This window comes from Cervus elaphus, chromosome 18 (genome assembly GCF_910594005.1).
Source record: "Cervus elaphus chromosome 18, mCerEla1.1, whole genome shotgun sequence".
Lineage (NCBI taxonomy): Eukaryota > Metazoa > Chordata > Mammalia > Artiodactyla > Cervidae > Cervus > Cervus elaphus.
Window position 1 is genome coordinate 117692233 of NC_057832.1, and position 21763 is coordinate 117713995.

At 45.4% G+C, this 21763-nt stretch overlaps 4 non-coding genes across 4 annotated transcripts; 1 reads left to right on the forward strand and 3 right to left on the reverse strand.

Annotated features, from left to right (window-relative positions):
• Positions 1 to 1759: 1759 nt before the first annotated feature.
• TRNAC-GCA lies at positions 1760 to 1831 on the reverse strand. The gene has a single exon. It is a non-coding gene; the product is annotated as a tRNA-Cys (tRNA).
• An 11431-nt stretch (positions 1832 to 13262) lies between these two features.
• TRNAC-GCA lies at positions 13263 to 13334 on the reverse strand. The gene has a single exon. It is a non-coding gene; the product is annotated as a tRNA-Cys (tRNA).
• Positions 13335 to 18179: 4845 nt separating this feature from the next.
• Positions 18180 to 18251, reverse strand: TRNAC-GCA. Its single transcript has one exon. It is a non-coding gene; the product is annotated as a tRNA-Cys (tRNA).
• A 3440-nt stretch (positions 18252 to 21691) lies between these two features.
• TRNAC-GCA lies at positions 21692 to 21763 on the forward strand. The gene has a single exon. It is a non-coding gene; the product is annotated as a tRNA-Cys (tRNA).

Below are 21763 nucleotides of genomic sequence, written 5' to 3' on the forward strand. Positions count from 1 at the left end.
CAGGTCAGACCTCCTGAATCAGAAGGGTTGGCCATGAAATTAAAGAACTCCATTTAAAAAAAAAAAAATTTATTTATGGCTACGCCAGGTCTTTGTTGCTGCATGTACTTTCTCTAGTTGTGGCAAGTGTGGGCTACTCTATAATTTCGGTGTGTGGGCTTCTCACTGCGGTGGCTTCTCTTGTTGCCGAGCATGGGCTCCAGGGCTTGTGGGCTTCAGTTGTTGACATACTGGGGCTTAGTTGCTCTGTGGCATGTGAAATCTTCCTGGACCAGGGATCAAACTCGGGTTCCCTGCATTGGCAGATGGATTCTTAACCACTGGACCACCAGAGAAGTCCTCTACATTTTTAAATACAATTTTTGGGGCAAGATCATTTCTTCTGAATTTTAAAAAAAAATTTATTTGGTGGCACCAGGTCACAGTTGTGCCATGTGGGTTCTAGTTCCCTGACTAGGAATTGAACTTGGGCCCCCTGCCTTGGGAACAGAGTCTTAGCCACTGGACCAGCAGGAAAGTCCCCAAAGACTATTTTTAACAAACTCTGGAGAAGATCCCCAAAGAAAGGGAGAATTGGGAATCACCAATTTAGTTTTGTGTTCCATATTATAGGCTTGAAAAGAAGCCATAATTAAGAGATGTGCCTGTGCACACACGCCTGATTAATAATAGGGTTGGGACCAGATCCGCATGGTTGGTTCTCAGGCTCTTCCTGCCCTCCCACATCCCCCCCCCTCCCGCCCCCGCCAGGGCAGGGCACAAGCTCGCCCACTGCCTTCATCCACTGCCCACTTCTGTGGCCGATCCCTGACCGGGTAGGGTGAGATAGACCTCCCCCAGAGAAGACCCGAAAGGTTTCCACTTGATGTGCGCATGTGTGTGTGTGTGTGTGTGTGTGTGTGTGTGTTCAGTTGTTCAGTCGTGTCTGACTCTTTGTGAACCTGTGGGCTGTAACCTGCCAGGCTCCTCTGTCCATGGGATTTCCCAGGGATCTTCCCGACCCAGAGATTGAACCTGTGTCTCTTACGTCTCCTGCATTGCAGGTGGATTCTTTACCACTGAGTCACCTGGGAAGCCCTCCACCTGATGTCTGGTACTAAATGAAATAAACTTGTAGGGGCTTGAAAATCCAACCCTCTTAATCTGCAGTCAGAGGCCCCTCCCCTGAGCCAGGAGCCCACTTCCGACTCTTTCCTATGTGACACTGTTTCGTGATTGTGGCCTTCCCAGGCAGGGTCCTCCAGTCTCCCAGTCATTGTATTTTAAGTTTGTATTTTTTAATCTGTTACAATATTGTTTGTTTTATGTTTTGCTTTTTTGGCCTAGAGGTATGTGGGATCTTCGCTCCCCAATCAGGGATTGAACCTGCTCCCCCTGCAATGGAAGGCAAAGTCTCAGCCACTGGACCACCAGGGAAGTCTCTCCCCACCCCAGTCATTTCTGTTTCTCCCTGGTCGGCTCTATGGCCTGGCTGACCCACCCTCTTCTCACCATAAGCTCTTCCTCCAGGTTCCTCATTTGAGTGCTCAGAAGCTTCTGCTAAAATAGAGGAAAACGTTCCGGTGATGGGTTGGCAAAGAATAAGACAAAAGTCCGCCAGAAGCCATGAGAAAGGGTCTGACCAAGTGCAGTAGGGCTGGGTGTTGGAACCCATCTGGCTTTATGACAAAGGAAGAGCTGTAACCATCTCTTCCTGTCCTCCTAGAGATCTCAAAGTTGGGGGGACAGAGCTGTTTCAGGGGATAAAAGCACACTCATTAGGGGGCACCTGGATTTGAGCCAGGGACCTCTTGATCTGCAGTCAAATGCTCTACCCCTGAGCTATACCCCCTCCTTAAAGTGGCTGTGGTTTATTGCTATTAACCAGTGTGCTCCCCGCCCTCACCAGCACTCTGTCATTCCTGTTTGTCCCTGGTCTGTGCCTGGGCACCTGGCAGACGGACCTCACTCTGGCCATGAGCTCAGCTCTCCTGTGCTTGTGGGGCCCGGACACTCCTCGGCCCTGACCCGAAGCTCCCCTCTCTCAGCACCCACCTGGGGCCTCTAGACTGTGCCCTCTAGAAGCACGGGTGGGCTTTGGGTCTCCACGGCCATCTCCTCCTCTGTGGTGTTTCCCTCATCCGCGGCCAAGTCCAGGGCCTTGGCAGAGTCTGCAAAGGCTTGGGGGACACCAGGGCAGGTATTTGGCCATGAAACCTGCAGCCTCCCCAAGAGGCCCAAATGCAGCTCCAGCTTTCCACAAGAGGCCCAAAACCAGCAGGTTGGCCCGGCTGAAGAGCTGACCCCTCTGGGGTCCTAGAGACCAGGCCTCTCCTTGCCAAGCCCTGCTCTGCAGCAGGACAGACCACCCACCACCGAAGGACAGGCTCCAGCGATGTCACTGACTGATCCTTCTTAGCAGCTAAAACATCAGATGGTTGCCACCCAGAGGGACATGGAGGAGTGTGGCAAAGGTGTGTTAGGAACAGGACTCATTATTCTTTAACATGGCTAAGTTCTGGGAGGTAAAAAGAAGAAGGGGGTGGTGGGAAGAAAATATTCCTTCTTGCAGCCATCTCGGATTCCAGGCTGAAGGCACTGTTTGTAAAGCCATGGCTTGTAATTGGTACTGAGACTCCCTCCATCCTGCGCTATATCCATTCTGACCCCTTCAGGACCCTGCCTTCCCCACGGCCTCCTCCTGGGCTCCACCAGACAGAAGTAGGCTTCGGCTCACATCTGCTGCTGTTCTTCCTCCCTCTGGTCCTCGGCTTTGATGAGATCCTCCAGGGGAGGCTATTAGCTCTGATTGTGGTGGTTCAACAGGGCGAGGTATAGGATGTCGTCATTCCTGGGACATGCTGATGTTCCCTCAAACATTAGACCTCCAGAAGTTTCACAGAGTCAATAGACACCTATAATCTGGAAGATACATGGGTATTTGTCTTTCCCTAGTAAAGAGTTTCCAGGTAAACAGCTGAAAGGCGCTTTGGGGAAATATAGGAGTGAGTTCACATCCTGCGGTTGGATATTTTGGAAGAATCCTTTACTCAAGTTTACTCAGATTTCCCTTTCAAGAGATGCCGGGCCTCTGAACTGGTTCAGATCTGGGAACCGAGTGAGAGGTCAGGAATCTCCTTGTGCTACAAGTTGAGGGGGACGGGGGTGGGCCTCCCATCGTCAGCCCCAGGGACCTCAGGACTGGTCAAGCACAGCCACGGATCAGAGAGTAACCTCCAACCAGCATCTGGAGGTGAAGAGTCACTCTTTTTGAACTCTAACACCCTAGGAGCCTCCCCACTGAAATCAGAGAATCCCTCTCCACTGTAAGATCTCCAGTGAGCATCCCTGTCTACAGAGAACAGCCACTAAAATGTATTTTGAAGATATAGATGCTCCACACACCCACGCATCTCTTAAGACTTTAGCGAAGGGAATCATTGTTGTTTGAATGGGCAAGTCACACATGATAAGCAATTCTTTTGGTCTGAGAACATGGGATATCTTTCCATTTCTTTGAATCATCTTCAATTTCCTTTGTCAATGTTTAATAGCATATGTCTTTCACCTCCTCACTCAGATTTATTCCTAGGTGTTTTTTAAAATGTGATCTTTAATGGGATTTTTTTCTCTTTCTGATATTTCATTGTTAGTGTAAAGAGATGCAATAATTTCTGTATGTTAATCTTGTATCCTGCTACCTTGCTGAATTTATTATCAGTTCTAGTAGTCTTTGTGTAGAGTCTTTAGGGTTTTCTGTATAGAGTATCATGTCATCTGCATATAATAATAATTTTACTTCTTCCCATAATCTGTATTTTGATTAAGGATTTCACAGTAAATTTTGAAAGGCTTTATTTAGACCACATGTGAACTTGGTATACATTAATAAAATGGAATGATTTCTAATCTGCTAAACAATGATAAGGAAGTCAGTGGAAATATTACAATTCTAAATCTAAATGCACCCAGTAACATAGTATCAAAACATATAAAACATAATGGACAGAAATAAAAAGGAGAAATAAACAAATCCTCAGTCATAGGGTTGAGGAGACTTTACCTTTCTCAATAAGTTACAGAACAGGTAAATAATATGGCAGTAGGGTGTGGAGAATCAATAAAAGAGATGATGAACATGACCTAACTGATACACACATGCTATTTTCACAAAGATCAGGATACAAGTTAGAAGGGAAGATGTTGTCATAAGTAAAGGGGACACAAGTGGATCCTGAGGTGGCCTGCAGGATCCTCATGGGATCCTCCTGCAGGGGATCTTCCCGACCCAGGGATCCAACTCGCATCTCTGGTAACTCCTGCATTGTAGGCAGAATCCTTACTGCTGAGCCACCAGGGAAAGGGGTGGCTAGCAATGTTTTATTTTTTCCTTGGCAGTGGATACATGGGTATCTTTCAGTATTTATTAAATACTGTATTAAATAGTACATATAAGTTTTCTATATGTATATTTCACAATTAAAATCTATTTGCTGGTACTTTCAGACTCTGATGTTGACAGTGCATATCTATGTATCTTTTCCGGAGAAAAATTTCACAATATAATGGCTTAAACATGTATATGCAGAAATCCCATGTCTAGGAATTTATGATAAAGCAAAATAAGATGAAAAACAGAGACACATCTTCAATAAGACCCTTTGCAGAGCTGTCTATAGGAGTGGAATTAGAAGCTGCATAGATACCCAACAAAGAACGGATGGCTAAATAAATGGTAGCAGCAGCCACACAGAATACTATGCAGCGAATATGCAAGGTGTCCTGGAAGTTTTTTGTTTTATTGGCATGAAAAAGTAATCAAGACTTCTATTGTTAAAAATCATCATAAAACAGGAAGAAGAGTTAATTGTTGTAAGAATATTATATGCATATTATAAACATGTATTATCTCTGAAATGACTTCTTTGCTTTTTTCCAGACAATTCAGCCTTGCTTTTTAAAAAAGCAATGGTTTCAATTGTCAGTGTCACTTAAGAAATGCTTTTATCCGAAAAGAAACTGATTCAAATAAGGATTGAAATGGGTCAGCGGAGACAGGTCCTGGCTGCCAGGATTTCACCTTTCTTCCTGATCGTGTTGCACAGAAGACACAGCATCTAGACTGATGTCTCATCGTGCAGTGACACCCGATTCAGGTTCTCTGACCTCATTTTGGTGACCCCAGTGGTTTTATTATTTGAGAAAGTTTTTGCATTTCTGCAGAACCAGATAGGTTTTTCTTACAAAGCTTCTGACCCTCATCCACCACTGGTCCAAGCACATCACTGCTTTGATCTTCCAGTTGCCAGAAAGTAAGAAGAGAGTTTAAACAGTTGTATCCATCTTTCAGTGAACTTCTTTTCGTCATTTAAGAGTGATTTATCGGAAATGCATCACAAACTTGCTACGACAATGTGAAAGGCAGGACCAAGTAAAACTCCAAGATTCTGAAGTCAGGTTCGAAGACTGCAGTAACAATCTCACAGCCAGGCTGGAGTAGTCAGGGAAGTGCATTTGCAGAATCCAGAACCAGCCAATCTGGGTGCTTTGTCTCTTGCCCAAGGCTCAGATTCCTTCCAAGGAGGGACCATTTGCATGACCCAGTTAGTATCAAGGCGTGCCCACTTCTTAGTTATAGAAGGTCTGAGATTCCAGTCTTACCAGACTCGATCCAAGTGAAAACCGGAATGCTATTAGGACGGGGAAATGAAGGTTGAGAAGTCAGAGTACTCCCACCCGTCCACAATGTTAGTTATTATTGAGATATTTGCATCAAGAAATTGAAGAAGCGATCGCTGTGTTTGCAGCACAAGAATAGTTGTTGTCACAACTGGACATGTGAGAGGATAGAGAAATTGGGAGATCAGTGCTTTCCTAGTCTGCATTTTTTGCTTCTGCCAAATATCCCTTTGAACTCAGTACCAAGGCTCTTTCTCTTTCTGTTGTGGTTTAGTTGCCAAGTCATGTCTGACTCTGTCATGGGATTTCCCAGGCAAAAATACTGGGGTGGGTTGCCATTTTCTACTCCAGGGGATCTTCTCGACCCCGGGATCGAACCCACATCTCTTACATTGCAGGCAGATTCTTTACCACCGAGTCACCTGGGAAGCCCTTCTCTTATTACAAAACTCAGTTTATTATTAGATGTTATTGGTTGAGAAACAGGAAGTCTAAGCTACCACAGACATTCAAATGGGAGATGTCAAAGTTGTGTGTGTGTGTATGTATGAGTTAAATATTTTTTTTTAAAAAGCTTTGGGATTACTACGAATATAAAAACATATGTACATAGATGTAGAACTTGCAACTAGTACCCACTGGTTCTACACAACTACTCAGGGAGACGTTTGGGTCTAAGTATTTTAATATCCTTGCCACCATTACCTGAGGAGCAGGAAACACTCCCAATAAAACCTAAGGTGTGGGCAAGATGCAGCAACTTGTGTTTCAAGTGTGAGTTGTCCTGACAGTCTCTGAAACTTTGCGGGAGTGGCCGCCACTGAAGCAGCAATTGATACCAGAAACGGGGAAAACAATGAACACAACTAGGACTGTAATTTGACAACTGTGCCTTCATTTTTCAGCAGTCTCCAACATTCAGCAGCACAAGCTGAGTTTTTCAGTGTAGTCATTGGGAAGACTGACCATCTCCACCTGAGTCAGAGAAGAGAATGTAGACATTTGAGCTTTCCATCATGTGTCTTTGAGCTTCCCAAAGCCTTCAGACTCAGCCCTTCATACCGCTCTCAGAACAACAGCTGGTCTTTAAAAGTTTGGTCCAAGAAGAGGTGATACTCAAAACCTTCAACCGCAACCACAGACACTGACCAATCAGAATGGATGCCAGTTATAAATAGCTATTAAATGCCTTCCGGATGAATAACCAGCCTCAAATCCAGACGGTCAGTTGCATCTGTGTGATCAATTACTCAGCTACTTGACCACTGAAAGCCTTGGGCTCCTAGTTTCTTGGCCCTGATGAATCAACTGGATTTCCATTTTCTTCAATCCCAGTTAGGACAGAAAACCAGTCCTACATCTGCCCTATTTTTTTTTAAAGTCTTTTGTCTGCAACCCACTCCAATTGTTGCATTACCCTAGGCACAGTGTTACAGAAAGAGAAACTGATAAGACAAGCATTGTCTGATGTTGGAGAGCTCATGTCACTGAAGGAAGGTTGGAGACATGGGTTCATGAACCAGGGATGGTCCGAGGGAAGGAACCCAGCCAGCTTGCTGGGCAACTCACACTGGTTAGGGCGCTACTGGACGGTGCTTGGGCTCTGCCAACCCTGGGATTTGTGTCACTCAGTCTACAGATAGCATGTGAGTCAGAGATGCCAGGAGGACAGAGGGAGGAAATAGCCTTGGTTTTGGCTTCTGCAGCTGTCAGCAGAGCCATTTCTTCCACCAGGGTTCACGCTCACACAATAGGGAATCCTTGAAACATGGAAAAGGGTTGAAAGGCTGGGGTAAAATGGAAAAGGAAGCAACTCATCTGCCTGTAAACAAGTATCTTCTGAATCATCAATCAGATGTTTTACTCAGACACAACCAGTGGTGCCTATAAGCCTGTTTCAATTCTGAACTTCAACGAAGGGAGTTGAGTTAATACTTATGGGCAGTTACCCCACCTGACAATGCTGCTGCTGCTGCTAAGTCGCTTTAGTGTCTGACTCTGTGCGACCCCATAGATGGCAGCCCATCAGGTTCCCCGGTCTCTGGGATTCTCCAGGCAAGAACACTGGAGTGGGTTGCCATTTCCTTCTCCAATGCATGAAAGTGAAAAGTGAAAGTGAATTCGCTCAGTCGTGTCCGACTCTTCGAGACCCCATGGACTGTAGCCTTCCAGGCTCCTCCGTCCATGGGATTTTCCAGGCAAGAATACTGGAGTGGGGTGCCATTGCCTTCTCCCCACCTGGCAATGTTGTGCCACTATAGCCTGTCACCACTCTACCATGTCTGTGCCCTCCTCACCTGTCCCACATTCTCCCACCTCTGCACACCTGGCCGTGGTCTATGCCGACAGCCCTGCACTGTCTTCCCTCAGTCCTGGGCTGAAGGCACCGGCTGGACCCTTGAGGTTTGCCACCAGAGGTTGTTTAGCATCATACAGGCTTGTAAGTTCCAAAGGGCGTCCCCGGTGGCTCAGCGGAAATCCGACTGCAATGCAGGAGCCGCAGGAGACATGGGTTCGAGTCCTGGGTCAGGAAGAGCCCCTGGAGAAGGGCATGAACCCCCTCCAGTATTCTTGCCTGGAGAATCCCAGGGACAGAGGAGTCTGGCGGGCTACACATAGGGTCACAAACAGTTGGACGTGATTGAATGATTTAGTATGCACACACAAGTTTCAAAATAATCTTCTAGCCACTTACAATCACTGGATTTTGGGGTAAAGGTTATCAGGGGAGTGTGTCCTTCCTCAAAACAAAGCTCACATGCCCCTCATTAGTTCTACTAAGTCAGGATTTCTGGGGCTAATCTGTATTTTAAAAATTTTTAATTTTATTTTTTATTGAAGTAGAGTTGTTGTACAATATGATATCTTACAGGTGTACAATGTAGTGATTCACAATTTTTAAAGTCATACTCCATTTACAGTTATTATAAAATATTGGTTATATCCCCTGTGTTGTACAATATCTCTTTGTAGCTTATTTTAGAACTGAATAGTTTGTACCTCTTAATCCCCTACTCTATATTGCCCCTTCCTCCTGCTAATCTGTTTTTTTTTTTCCCATTTATTTTTATTAGTTGGAGGCTAATTACTTTACAATATTGTAGTGGTTTTGTCATACATTGACATGAATCAGCCATGGATTTACATGTATTCCCCATCCTGATCCCCCCTCCCACCTCCCTCTCCACCTGATCCCTCTGGGTCTTCCCAGTGCATCAGGCCCGAGCACTTGTCTCATGCATCCAACCTGGGGTGGTGATCTGTTTCACCCTAGATAATATACATGTTTCGATGCAGTTCTCTCAAAACATCCCACCCTCGCCTTCTCCCAGAGTCCAAAAGTCTGTTCTGTACATCTGTGTCTCTTTTTCTGTTTTGCATATAGGGTTATCATTACCATCTTTCTAAATTCCATATATATGTGTTAGTATACTGTAATGTTCTTTATCTTTCTGGTTTACTTCACTCTGTATAATGGGCTCCAGTTTCATCCATCTCATTAGAACTGATTCAAATGAATTCTTTTCAATGGCTGAGTAATATTCCATGGTGTATATGTACCACAGCTTCCTTATCCATTCGTCTGCTGATGGGCATCTAGATTGCTTCCATGTCCTGGCAATTGTAAACAGTGCTGCGATGAACATTGAGGTGCATGTGTCTCTTTCAGATATGGTTTCCTTGGTGTGTATGCCCAGCAGTGGGATTGCTGGGTCATATGGCAGTTCTATTTCCAGTTTTTTAAGAAATCTCCACACTGTTCTCCATAGCGGCTGTACTAGTTTGCATTCCCACCAACAGTGTAAGAGGGTTCCCTTTTCTCCTCACCCTCTCCAGCATTTATTCCTTGTAGACTTTTGGATAGCAGCCATCCTGACTGGCGTGTAATGGTACCTCATTGTGGTTTTTGATTTGCATTTCTCTGATAATGAGTGATGTTGAGCATCTTTTCATGTGTTTGTTAGCTATCTGTATGTCTTCTTTGGAGAAATGTCTGTTTAGTTCTTTGGCCCATTTTTTGATTGGGTCATTTATTTTTCTGGAATTGAGCTGCAGGAGTTGCTTGTATATTTTTGAGATTAGTCCTTTGTCTGTTGCTTCATTTGCTATTATTTTCTCCCAATCTGAGGGCTGTCTTTTCACCTTGCTTATAGTTTCCTTTGTTGTGCAAAAGCTTTTAAGTTTCATTAGGTCCCATTTGTTTATTTTTGCTTTTATTTCCAATATTCTGGGAGGTGGGTCATAGAGGATCCTGCTGTGATTCATGTCGGAGAGTGTTTTGCCTATGTTCTCCTCTGGGAGTTTTATAGTTTCTGGTCTTACATTTAGATCTTTAATCCATTTTGAGTTTATTTTTGTGTATGGTGTTAGAAAGTGTTCTAGTTTCATTCTTTTACAAGTGGTTGACCAGTTTTCCCAGCACCACTTGTTAAAGAGGTTGTCTTTTTTCCATTGTATGTTCTTGCCCCTTTTGTTGAAGATAAGGTGTACACAGGTTTGTGGATTAATCTGTATTTTTAATAATGTCCCTAAGTAATTCCAGTGCAGTCAAGCTGGGTAACCTGTGATTCACTGTGTCCTCCACAATGTAAATTTTATAGAAGAGGAACTCATTAGGAAGTGAAACACACACAGATCATTAAAGACAGAACTATGAGGAGCCTGGTGGGCTATAGCCCATGGGATCGCACAGTCGAACATGACTGAAGTGACTACACAGGTACACCGTGATCTGTGTCAGAGAACACAAGGAAGCTGACAAGGACCATGGGACCATGGTGACTGGTGGTGACTCACGGGACAGTGGTGGAAAACGCTAAATAGGGTCATCTATCTGTACCTGGTAATAAGGAAAGCTACCAGCAGGGGGCACCCGACCTCTTGATCTGCAGTCAAATGCTCTACCCCTGAGCTATACCCCCTTACCTAGATGGAGGTCCTCCTTAGCTTATTTCACTTGTGTTGCCACACCAAACAGTTCTATAGTGTGCTATAAACTTTGTTCATTCCCAATCAGACTGTGGACATTGGACCCACCACAAACTGAGTAGAGACTGACTTCTGTCCATGAGTTCATCTTTTTTCCATTCCCTAGAGACTCCACACTTGTCTAATAGACACTTTTCCACCCTCTAGCCACAAACCGAATTTCTTCAAAAACTGAAGTCTCATCTTCTCCCCTCACTCAGAACCTGGTGAGCATTGTAGTGGGGGAGAGAAGACTGTAAGAGCCATAGTTGTATCAGTCAGCGATGCCCACGGTAATGCTTCAAGACAAATAATCCCAGGATTCTGATTCATGCAACAATAAGCATTTATTTTCAGGTTCATAGGGCAGCAGCACAGATGCCAAATAATGATGGATCTCAGCTGGACTTTACCTGGTGACCCTGCTTCAAGCTGTGGGTCCATCTGTGCTTGGTTTCTCTCTGTGAACTGGGCTCGGGTTTGCTCCCTGTCTGTCATTCCAGAGTCCCAGTTAGAGGAGTAGCAGCTAGCAGGGGAAGCTTTCTCTTGGAAATGGCAAAAATGCAGAAAGTCAAGTCCGACGACGCAAGCAGATCACAAGCCTCTGCTTGTATCATATATGCTAACACCCCATCAGTCAAAACAAGTCACAGGACCAAGCCCTGAATCAAGTGCAGGGAATTATACCTCCTTCTAAATGCGAGGATCTGAAAAGCCTTGTGGCAAAGGGCATAGACAGAATAAGTGAACAAGGCGGGGGAAAAGTTTAATCTACCATGGTCTGCCCTCTTGGTCATAATTATTTACAGCTCTACCACATGCAAAATATACTCAGCTTTATCCCAAGTCCTCAAAGTCTCATTCAATCAGACAAAGTTCAGGATCTACATTAGGTCCAGGTGAGCCACCTGGAAACCTATGACAAGTTATCCACCCCTCACACAGCCCGAATCCAGTGACAGGACAGTGTAGACTTGCAGTAGTAGACCACTTGCAGCAGACTTACTGCAATAAACATCTACATTCACAGACTGGACAAGATAGGAAGCAGATATGAGTATGCAGAAGAAACCACCACGTGCCCTTCTACCTTTGGGTGCAGCCAGAGCCTCCTTGGAGACACCAATTTCAGTACTGGCCAGTCTTATTCACAATAATGTTGCATTTATTGCTGCATCCATGGGTTTGCAGGAATCAGCTAGTCTAGGTTGGACTGGGCTGGGTGAGTGGGCTTCAAGCTGTGGGCCAGCTGGCCTGGGCGCCTCTCAGTGAGCGGGGCTCAGGATTGGGTCTTGTGTGCTCATTGAGGGGCCTGGCCGAAGGAGAGACGCTTACAGGGTAAGCCTGGCTCAGGGTAAGGGCGGAAGTGCCAGAGGGCAAACCCAACCTTGCCAAGGACATCTCAGGGTGCTGCTTGCATCATATCTATTCACATCCTGTTGGACGAAACAAGTCACATGGTGTGCCAGTTATCAATTTATTGCCGCTCAGCTCCAAATTCACCCTTCCATACCTGCTGTGGGATAATGGACTGGGTTCTTTAAGCGTTTCTCCTATAAGTGAGCACAATATTAACAGTTGTCAGTAGAAGGTGCAGGAGGGGCACTGCAGGAGAAAGGGGTCCTCTGCCTAGGTCCTGCTGCAGGTGTTTGCCCCTGGCCCTCCTGTTGCAAGTTGGGCAATGGTGCGGGTGTGTAAAGACACCTGGTGATGCTCTGCCCCAGGTACACACCCAGAGGACGAATCACTTGGTGACCTTGCAGCCCCAGCTGGGCGGGTGACCACTCCTGTACCTGCCAGCCACACACCCCCCCCCCCCCGCCACCCCATGCACCTGTCTGCCAGCCTCGACTTGCCTCTGCCCAGAGGTCTGGTTTCACATCCTCCAGTGCGGACACTGCACACTTCAGGCCTCACACCTCCACACGGCTTGCCTGTGTCCCCCAAGGCTGCTTCCTGCTTGCCTGGAAACCATCAGCCGGTCTGGTTGGGGCAACCTGGTGAGCAGGCCACAGTCCCACCTTCCTCAATGAGGTCTGAATCCTAGCTTTGATGAAGGGTTCCCCTTCCAAATTTGCCCTTGGCTGAGCACTTCAACCCAAGGATACCTTTAGGTTTTCTTTGTACTTTTATGGGGCTTCCCTGGTGGCTTAGACGATAAAGTGTTTGCCTGCAATGTGGGAGACCCAGGCTTGATCCCTGGGTCAGGAAGATCCCCTGAGGAAGGAAATGGCAACGCACTCCAGGACACTTGCCTGGAAAATCCTATGGTCGGACACAACTGAGCAACTTCACTTTCTTTCACTTTCGCACCTTTATAGTTATTCCCCCTTCATAGCACAATCATTCTTTATTTTAAACGTCCCTGTTTAAATTACTGTGCAGTTTCTGTCTCCTGATTGGCCTAGACTGATACCTGCAGCAGAGCCCAGAGCAAAGGGATGCAGATCACACTGGCTTCTGCAGCAAAGACAGGTCACAAAACAACAGGGGTGGAAAGGATAGAGGGGAATTACAGCCAATAGGTCAGTCTACCTGACTTCACTCTGACACAGGAGAGAAGACACTTGAAAAGACAATAAGTTCTGGGGAAAAGCCATTGTCAGGGAAGCCATTTGACAATAAAACAAGCTACCAGGGGGCACCCGGATTTGAACCGGGGACCTCTTGATCTGCAGTCAAATGCTCTACCCCTGAGCTATACCCCCTTGGCTCACAGTAGGTTCTCATTACCTTACTTCAAGTGTGTTACCACACCCAAGCATTCCACAGCTACTATAAATTCTATTCATTCCTCACTGCCTCTGAAATTGGCAAAGCCACCACTGGAGGCCATTCTTGGGCCATGAGTCTACCTGTGCAGCCCCAGAGGCCCTGCCCTTGTCTAAGAGGTACCTTTCCATTCTAGTTGCAACCAGCACTGCAGGCAGCAAGGAAGGAGGCACCATGTTTGAGAACTAGGGCTTTTAGGGTTGAAACCCTGTCCCCTCCACGTCCTTCCTCCCTTCCCTCCTCCCCTAGCTCCTCCGCCCCTGCCCCCTGCTCTGCACCATCCTTCAGGCCTCAGCCTCCTTCCTTGCCTGACCCTCTTTCCTTCCTTGACCCTCCATCGCACACTCTTGCTCTTCCTGCCTGGTTCCCACCTAGGGGGTGTTCTAGGGGCTGAACCCAGGGGAGATTCGCGGAGAGGTGGCGTCAAGATCCTCTGGGGAGCACAGTAGGGGAAGCTAAGACCAGGCGTTCAGTTCAGTCACTCAGTCATGTCAAACTCTTTGTGACCCCATGGACTGCAACACACCAGACCTCCCTGTCCATCACCAACTCCAGGAGATTACTCAAACTCATGTCCATGGAGTTGGTGATGCCATCCAACCATATCATCCTCTGTCGTCCCCTTCTCCTCCTCCCTTCAATCTTTCCCAGCATCGAGGTCTTTTCCAGTGAGTCAGCTCTTCGCATCAGGTGGCCAAATTATTGGAGTTTCAGCTTCAGCATCAGTCTTTCCAATGAATATTCAGGACTGATTTCCTTTAGGATTGACTGGTTTGATCTTGCAGCCCAAAGGACTCTCAAGAGTCTTCTCCAACACCACAGTTCAAAAGGGTCAATTCTTCGGTGCTCAGCCTTCTTTATAGTCCAACTCTCACATCCATACATAACTACTGGAAAAACCATGGCTTTGACTAGATGGACCTGTGTTGGAAAAATAATGTCTCTGCTTCTTAATATGCTGCCTAGGTTGGTCATAACATTTCTTCCAAGGAGCAAGTGTCTTTTAATTTCATGACCAGGTGTAAAGGCTGTTATTTGAGGGCCCACAGGCCGGGACCAAGGGGCCCTGGTGTGTGGTCAGAGATCTTTCCTTCTGGCCTGCGGAGAGAGAGCCTGGGTCCCGTGTCTGCCTGTCCCCATGCAGACCTCCAGGCACTCCACAGCGGGTCCACACAGAGGAATATTATTCTGTGATGAAAAGTAACTAGCTATCAAGCCACAAAAAGACATGGAGGAACATTACATGCATATTGCTAAGTGAAAGAGGTCATTTTGAAAAGGCTGTATAGAGTACACTTCTAACTAGATGACATTCTGGAAAAGGCAAAACTGTGAAGACAGCAAACAGATCAGTGGTTTCCTGGGATTGGGGTGGGAGAGTGGGATGAATAGATATGGCAGGGGAATTTTTAGGGCAGTGAAATTATTCTGAAGGATATTATAATTGTGGGTACATGACATTATGCATTTGTCAAAACCCACTAAACTGTACAATACCAAATGTGAACCTTAATGTTAACCATGGACATTGGTTAATATTAATGCATCAGCATTCATTTGCTGTTTTTAAAAAAGGTCACACTAAATCAAATCTCTTACCGTTATACAGTGGAAGTGACAAATAGGTTCAAGGAATTAGATCTGATAGACTGAGTGCCTGAAAAACCATGGATGGAGGTTCATAACATTGTATGGGAGACTGTGGTCAAAACCATCCCCAAGAAAAAGAAATGCAAAATGGCAAAATGGTTGTCTGAGGAGGCCTTACGAATAGCTGAGAAAAGAGAAGTGAAAGGCAAAGGAGAAAAGGAAAGATATAGCCATCTGAATGCAGAGTTCCAAAGAATAGCAAAGAGAGATAAGAAAGCCTTCTTAAGTGATCAATGCAAAGAAATAAAGGAAAACAGTAGAATGGGAAAGACTAGAGATCTCTTCAAGAAAATTAGAGATATCAAGGGAACATTTCATGCAAAGATGGGCACAATAAAGGACAGAAATGGTATGGATCTGACAGAAGCAGAAGATATTAAGAAGAGGTGGTAGGAATACACAGAAGGGCTATACAAAAAAGGTCTTCATGACCCAGATAACCATGATGGTGTGATCACTCACCTAGAGGCAGACATTCTGGAATGTGAAGTCAAGTGGACCTTAGGAAGCATCACTAGGAACAAAGCTAGAGTACGTGATGGAATTCCAGTTGAGCTATTTCAAATCCTAAAAGATGATGCTGTGAAAGTGTTGCACTCAATATGCCAGCAAATTTGGAAAACTCAGCAGTGGCCACAGGACTGGAAAATGTCAGTTTTCATTCCAATCCCAAAGAACGGCAATGCCAAAGAATGTTCAAACTACCGCACAATTGCACTCATTTCACATGCTAGCAAAGTAATGCTCAAAATTCTCCAAGTTAGGCTTCAACAGTACATGCACCAAGAAATTCCAGATGTTCAAGTTGGTTTTAGAAAAGGCAGAGGAACCAGAGATCAAATTGCCAACATCTGCTGCATCATAGAAAAAGCAAGAGAATTCCAGAAAAACATCTACCTCTGCTTCATTGACTATGCTAAAGCGTTTAACTGTGTAGATCACAAAAAACTGTATAAAACTCTTTAAGAGATGGGAATACCAGACCACCTTACCTGTCTCCTGAGAAACCTGAATGCAGGTCAAAAAGCAACAGTTAGAACCACACATGGAACAATGGACTGGTTCCAAATTGAGACCGGAGTACGTCAAGGCTGTATATTGTCACCCTGCTTATTTGACTTCTATGCAGAAGACATCATGCGAAATGCCAGGCTGGATGAGGTAAAAGCTGGAATCAAGATTGTTGGGAGAAATATCAATAATCTCAGATACACAGATGACACCACCCTTATGGCATAAAGTGAAGAGGAACTAAAGAACCTCTTGATGAGGGTGAAAGAGAAGAGTGAAAAAGCTGGCTTAAAACTCAACTTTCAAAAAACTAAGATCATGGCATCCAGTCCCATCACTTCATGGCAAATAGATGGGGAAACAGTGGAAACAGTGACAGATTTTATTTTCTTGGGCTCTAAAATCACTGCAGGTGGTGACTGAAGTCATGAAATTAAAAGAATCTTGCTCATTGGAAGAAAAGCTATGACCAACCTAGACAGCATACTAAGAATCAGAGAAATTACTTCACCAACAAAGGTCCATCTAGCCAAAGCTATGGTTTTTCCAGTAGCCATGTATGGATGTGAGAGTTGGACCATAAAGAAGGCTGAGCACCAAAGAAATGGTCCTTTTGAACTGTGGTGTTGGAGAAGACTCTTGAGAGTCTCTTGGACTGCAAGATCAAACCAGTCAATTCTAAAGGAAATCAGTCCTGAATATTCACTGGAAGGACTGATGCTGAAGCTGAAACTCCAATACTTTGGCCACCTGATTTGAAGAGCCGACTCACTGGAAAAGGCCCTGATGCTGGGAAAGACTGAGGGCAGGAGGAGGAGGGGACGACAGAGGATGATATGGTTGGATGGCATCACCAACTCCATGGACATGAGTTTGAGTAATCTCCTGGAGTTGGTGATGGACAGGGAGGCCTGGCGTGCTGCAGTCTATGGAATCACAAAGAGTCAGGCATGACTGAATGACAGGACAACAACACCACTAATACAAATTTAATAATGGGGCATGTGGGAGGGGGCAGTTGAGGTGAGGAGATGGAGGGGAGCTCTCTGTACTTTCTGCTCAGTTTTTCTGTAAAATTAAAACTACTCTAAAAAATAAAGATTATTAATTTTTTAAGTAGGGTTACTTGGACTATGAATCAGAGACCTCGTGATCTGTGTTTAAATGATCTAACTATGAGCCATTATTATCTAAAAAGCATCTTTCCACCCACAGGGCTATCCTGAACCGTAGCACAGCCAGTCACCCAGGTATTTGTGGCTTCCAGAACCTGGGGGTCTGCCCCAGGGCAGAAGCACGACTTTCCCACTGCATCTTCTTCCCACCCTCTCCCTCCTTGCTCCAGGCCCTCTCAAGGGCACTGGCTTTGATAATCATATGTGCATGCTAATCATATGTGCGTGCTAAGTCACTTCAGTCATGTCTGACTCTTTGCAACCCCATGGACTGTAACCCGCCAGGCTCCTGTGTCCATGGGGTTCTCCATGCAAGAATACTGGAGAGGGCTGCCATCCCTCCTCCAGGGGATCTTCCCATCCCAGGGACTGAACCTGCATCTCTTAGTCTCCTGCATTGGCAGATGGGTTCTTTTAGCACTTGCACCACCTGGGAAGCCCATGTTCAGGCAAAATGCCCTTGAGAATCATCCAGTATCATCTCCCCCCAAGTGTGTCTGACCAGATAGTGCTGGTCGGGTAGGTATTTGTTGTTTTTCAAATAAAAGTATGCGGATTCTTCCCCGGAGCCTGTGGGGCACAGCTGCTAATTCAGTTGGCTCCTTGGACCTTCCTAACTCACTTGAAAAGAGAAATAGTAATAGTAATAGCAATTGGGAGAGCTGACCAAACACACACAGCTCTCCTAGGGTCAAGACAAAGCCTCTAACACTGGATGAGGAAAACTTCCAACCATTTCCTGAGTCAGAAGATGACCTTTCCTCCCTTTCCTCTCCTCTCCTCACTCCTTCCATGTTCTGTTTGCTAAGCCCCCTTAGAGGAAAGTACCCTCATTTAAAAAAGCCTGCCAACAAGTGGGGTGGTGGATGGAGGTGAAGGTTGGTGGTACTGAGATCTGATCTACAGTGACCATGTGTGTGGTCCCCAGATGGAAAGAAAATCAACAGGGGGCACCTGGATTTGAACCAGGGACCTCTTGATCTGCAGTCAAATGCTCTACCCCTGAGCTATACCCCCAGGCCAATCTCAGTTCTGAACTAGTACCAGTTTACTATGTCATAACACCCAGGTATGCAGTTGATGGCAATTATCATCCATTCTTCGAGCCAGTGGGAACCTGTACAAGGGCATCCCTCAGTAACACCCTCTGGTCTCCAACCTCCCCTGTACCTCCCACAGAAGTGCTTACTTCTTGGATGATTTCTCTACAGAATATGTCAGCTGTTTTGTGTTTTTTCTTCTGTGTGAAACTAATTATCTCATCCATATACTTTTTGTCCTGTGGGTTTATACCTTTTTATTGCTTTATTATAGTTGTTGTTTTGTCGCTAAGTGTGTCTGACTCTTTGCAACCCCACGGATTGCAGCACAAAAGGCTTCCCTGTCCTTCACCATCTCCCCGAGTTTGCTCAAACTCATGTCTATTGAATCAGTGATGCCATCCAACCATCTCATCCTCTGTCATCCCCTTCTCTTCATGCCCTCAATCTTTCTCAGCACCAGGGTCTTTTCCAGTGGGTCAGCTCTTCGCATCAGGTGGCTTGGTATTGGAGCTTCAGCTTCAGCATCAGTCCTTTCAATGAATATTCAGCATTGATTTCCTTTAGGGTTCACTGGTTTGATCTCTTTGCAGTCCAAGAGACTCTCAAGAGTCTTCTCCAGCAATCACAATTCAAAACCATTAATTCTGTGGCGCTCAGCCTTCTGTACGTCCGACTCTCACATCCATACATGACTACTGAAGAAACCATAGCTTCAATTACACAGACCTTTGTTGGCAAAGTGATGCTCTGCTTTTTAATATGCTATCTAGGTTTGTCATAGCTTTCCTTCCAAGGACCAAGTGTCTTTTAATGTTGTGGCTACAGTCACTATCTGCAGTGATTTTGGAGCCCAAGGAGATAAAGTCTGTCACTGTCTCCACTTTTTCCTCATCTACTTATCATGAAGTGATGGGACTGTATGCCAAAATCTTAGCTTTTCTGAATATTGAGTTTTAAGCCAGTTTTTTCACTCTAACTGTTGCTTCCTGACCTGCATACAGGTTTCTCAGGAGACAGGTAAGGTGGTCTGGTATTCCCATCTATTTAAGAATTTTCCACAGTTTGTTGTGATCTGCACAGACAAAGGCTTTAGCATAGTCAATGAAGCAGAAGTAGATGTTCTTCTGTAATTCTCTTGTTTTTTCTATGATCCAGTGATACTGGCAATTTAATCTCTGGTTCCTCTGCCTTTTAGAAACCCAGCTTCAGCATCTCGAAGTTCTCAGTTCATGTACTGCTGAAGCCTAGCTTGAAGGATTTTGAGCATTACCTTGCTTTCATGTGAAATGAGCACAACTGTATGGTCATTTGAGCATTATTCAGCATTGCCTTTCTTTGGGATTGGAATGAAAACTGACCTTTTCTAGTCTTGTGGCCACTGCTGAGTTTTCCAGATTTGCTGACATACTGAGTGCAGCACTTTATTTATCATAATTAGAAAAATGTTATTTTAAAAAATTGTGTAAGTGAAAATATAAGCACAAATAAGTAAAATTAAATAGCTGTGTAGCCAGACCCATGCATATGTTTCAAAATTTTTAAAAATTTGATACTTTGGTGAGAAGAGCAATTAAATAATAAAGTTGTCTTTACTGATACTTTATAGCATTATAAAATAAATTCTTTAGGTATAAAGAAAAATAACTTCCAATCTAGAATTCTGACAGGACTGGGTGCATTCAGGGTGCTATGACTGTAGACTCAATCTAGAATTCTGAACCCAGGTAAACTGACATTTAAGCAAGAGGACAAAAAGACATTTCAGATGTGCCAAACCTAAGAGCATTAACTGGATCAGAACCTCATCGAACTAAGGAGAAAGAAGGGAGATGAACCCAGAGAGAAACAAGGAAATGCAAAGCTGAAGGATGACACCCCTAGAATACTTGGAGCCGCCTTCTCTCCTGAGCTACTTGCCTTTGTGGGGCCAAAGATACTCTCCCATCCTCTGTTTCCCCATCTGCAATATAGGTGTAATCATACAACCCCCTGGGCTGAATTTTTCTGAGGCAGACTGAGATCTTCAGCTTGAATTGGCCTGCTCTGGATGGAAGAGGTGGATCTCTATGACTCCCTTGAATGAGTTTTCCCCATATTGGCAGAAGCTTCTTTAGATTTAGTTTCCTGAATGGTAAACTGGGAAGAGAGCTAATCCACGACAAAGAAGACCCTCCCAGGGGCTCCCAGCAGGCAATGGGAGGAAAGGGTGGGGGGGTCTCAGGATATGGGTCTTTGGTGGAGTGGAGGCACCAGGGCTCAGTAAACACAAGATAAGGCAAGGGTGAACAGGTGCCCTGGGTGTGGCTGCGAGTGTGAAAGGGCCTGGTCGCAGACGTGTGGATCTAGAGCAGCGGTTCTTAAAGCATGGCCCTGGACCCCCAGCATCAGCGTTACCTGAGAATTTGTTAATCAGAAACTTTCAAGGGGAAGCCCAGACATCCCTGTTTTAACAAGTCCTCCAAGTGATTTTGATGCACCCTACAATTAAGAACCAAGGGTCTAGAGCAGAGTTCAGAGGATGAGCAATCTGATCGTGGTCCTTGGTTTTCAGCCTACCTCTGCCCACCAGCTCAGTCTGACCCTGGGGCAGGTGCTAGAATTCCTAACCCAGCCCTTCCTGGGGGTTCAGTACCTAAGTCTTCCTGCAGGTGGCGCACAAGGGAGCCGATATAGATCTGCGACAGGTGTTTCTCAAAGTGGGATCCCCCAGACCCTCTATAAGAAGCTTGTTCCTAACCCCACGTCACATCTGCATGTTTGACAAGCTCCCAAGATGATTCCTGAGCACAGGAAATCTGAGGACTGGCCCGAAAGGTGCAGCATGCACAAGGTCAAATTCTGGTGTCCCCATTAGCTTTTCTTTGTGGTCCTTAAATTGCATGGCGTTGTGTGCTCTGCTAAGGCCACATTCTAGTTCCCCTGATGGTCCCAATTCATCATTAATCTATTAAAACACTCCTCTTCTGTAGCCCTTACATTTTTTGACTGATAGAGGATAGGGAAAAGAGGAAGATAAGAGACTGATTGACTTAATTATAAGGTCCTGAACACTAAGTCAGGAGAAGTGGATTCAGGTCCTGAGTTTATCTGTAAGGAGCTGTGTGTGCTTGCGTAGACCAGTAATCCTGAATCTCTGTGTTCAGATGCCCATTGTGAAGGGCATAGACCAGTGACCCTGAGGGCCTTTCCTGCCATAAATACCAGGGTCAGTGCTTTTCCAGAAGGAGCAGGGAGGTGGTTACAGGGAGGGGGGACCTGTTGCTTATTTCTCATCAAGGAAGTAAAATTACAGTGAGGCTGGCTTGGCAGCTTTGAGCAGGCCCAGCCTGGTGAACATCTTATAGCAAAAATTTATAAGAATTTTGGGCGTGGCTACACAGGTAAAAGGTAGTACTAAGGCCTCTACTTGCATCAGGGGGTATAGCTCAGGGGTAGAGCATTTGACTGCAGATCAAGAGGTCCCCGGTTCAAATCCGGGTGCCCCCT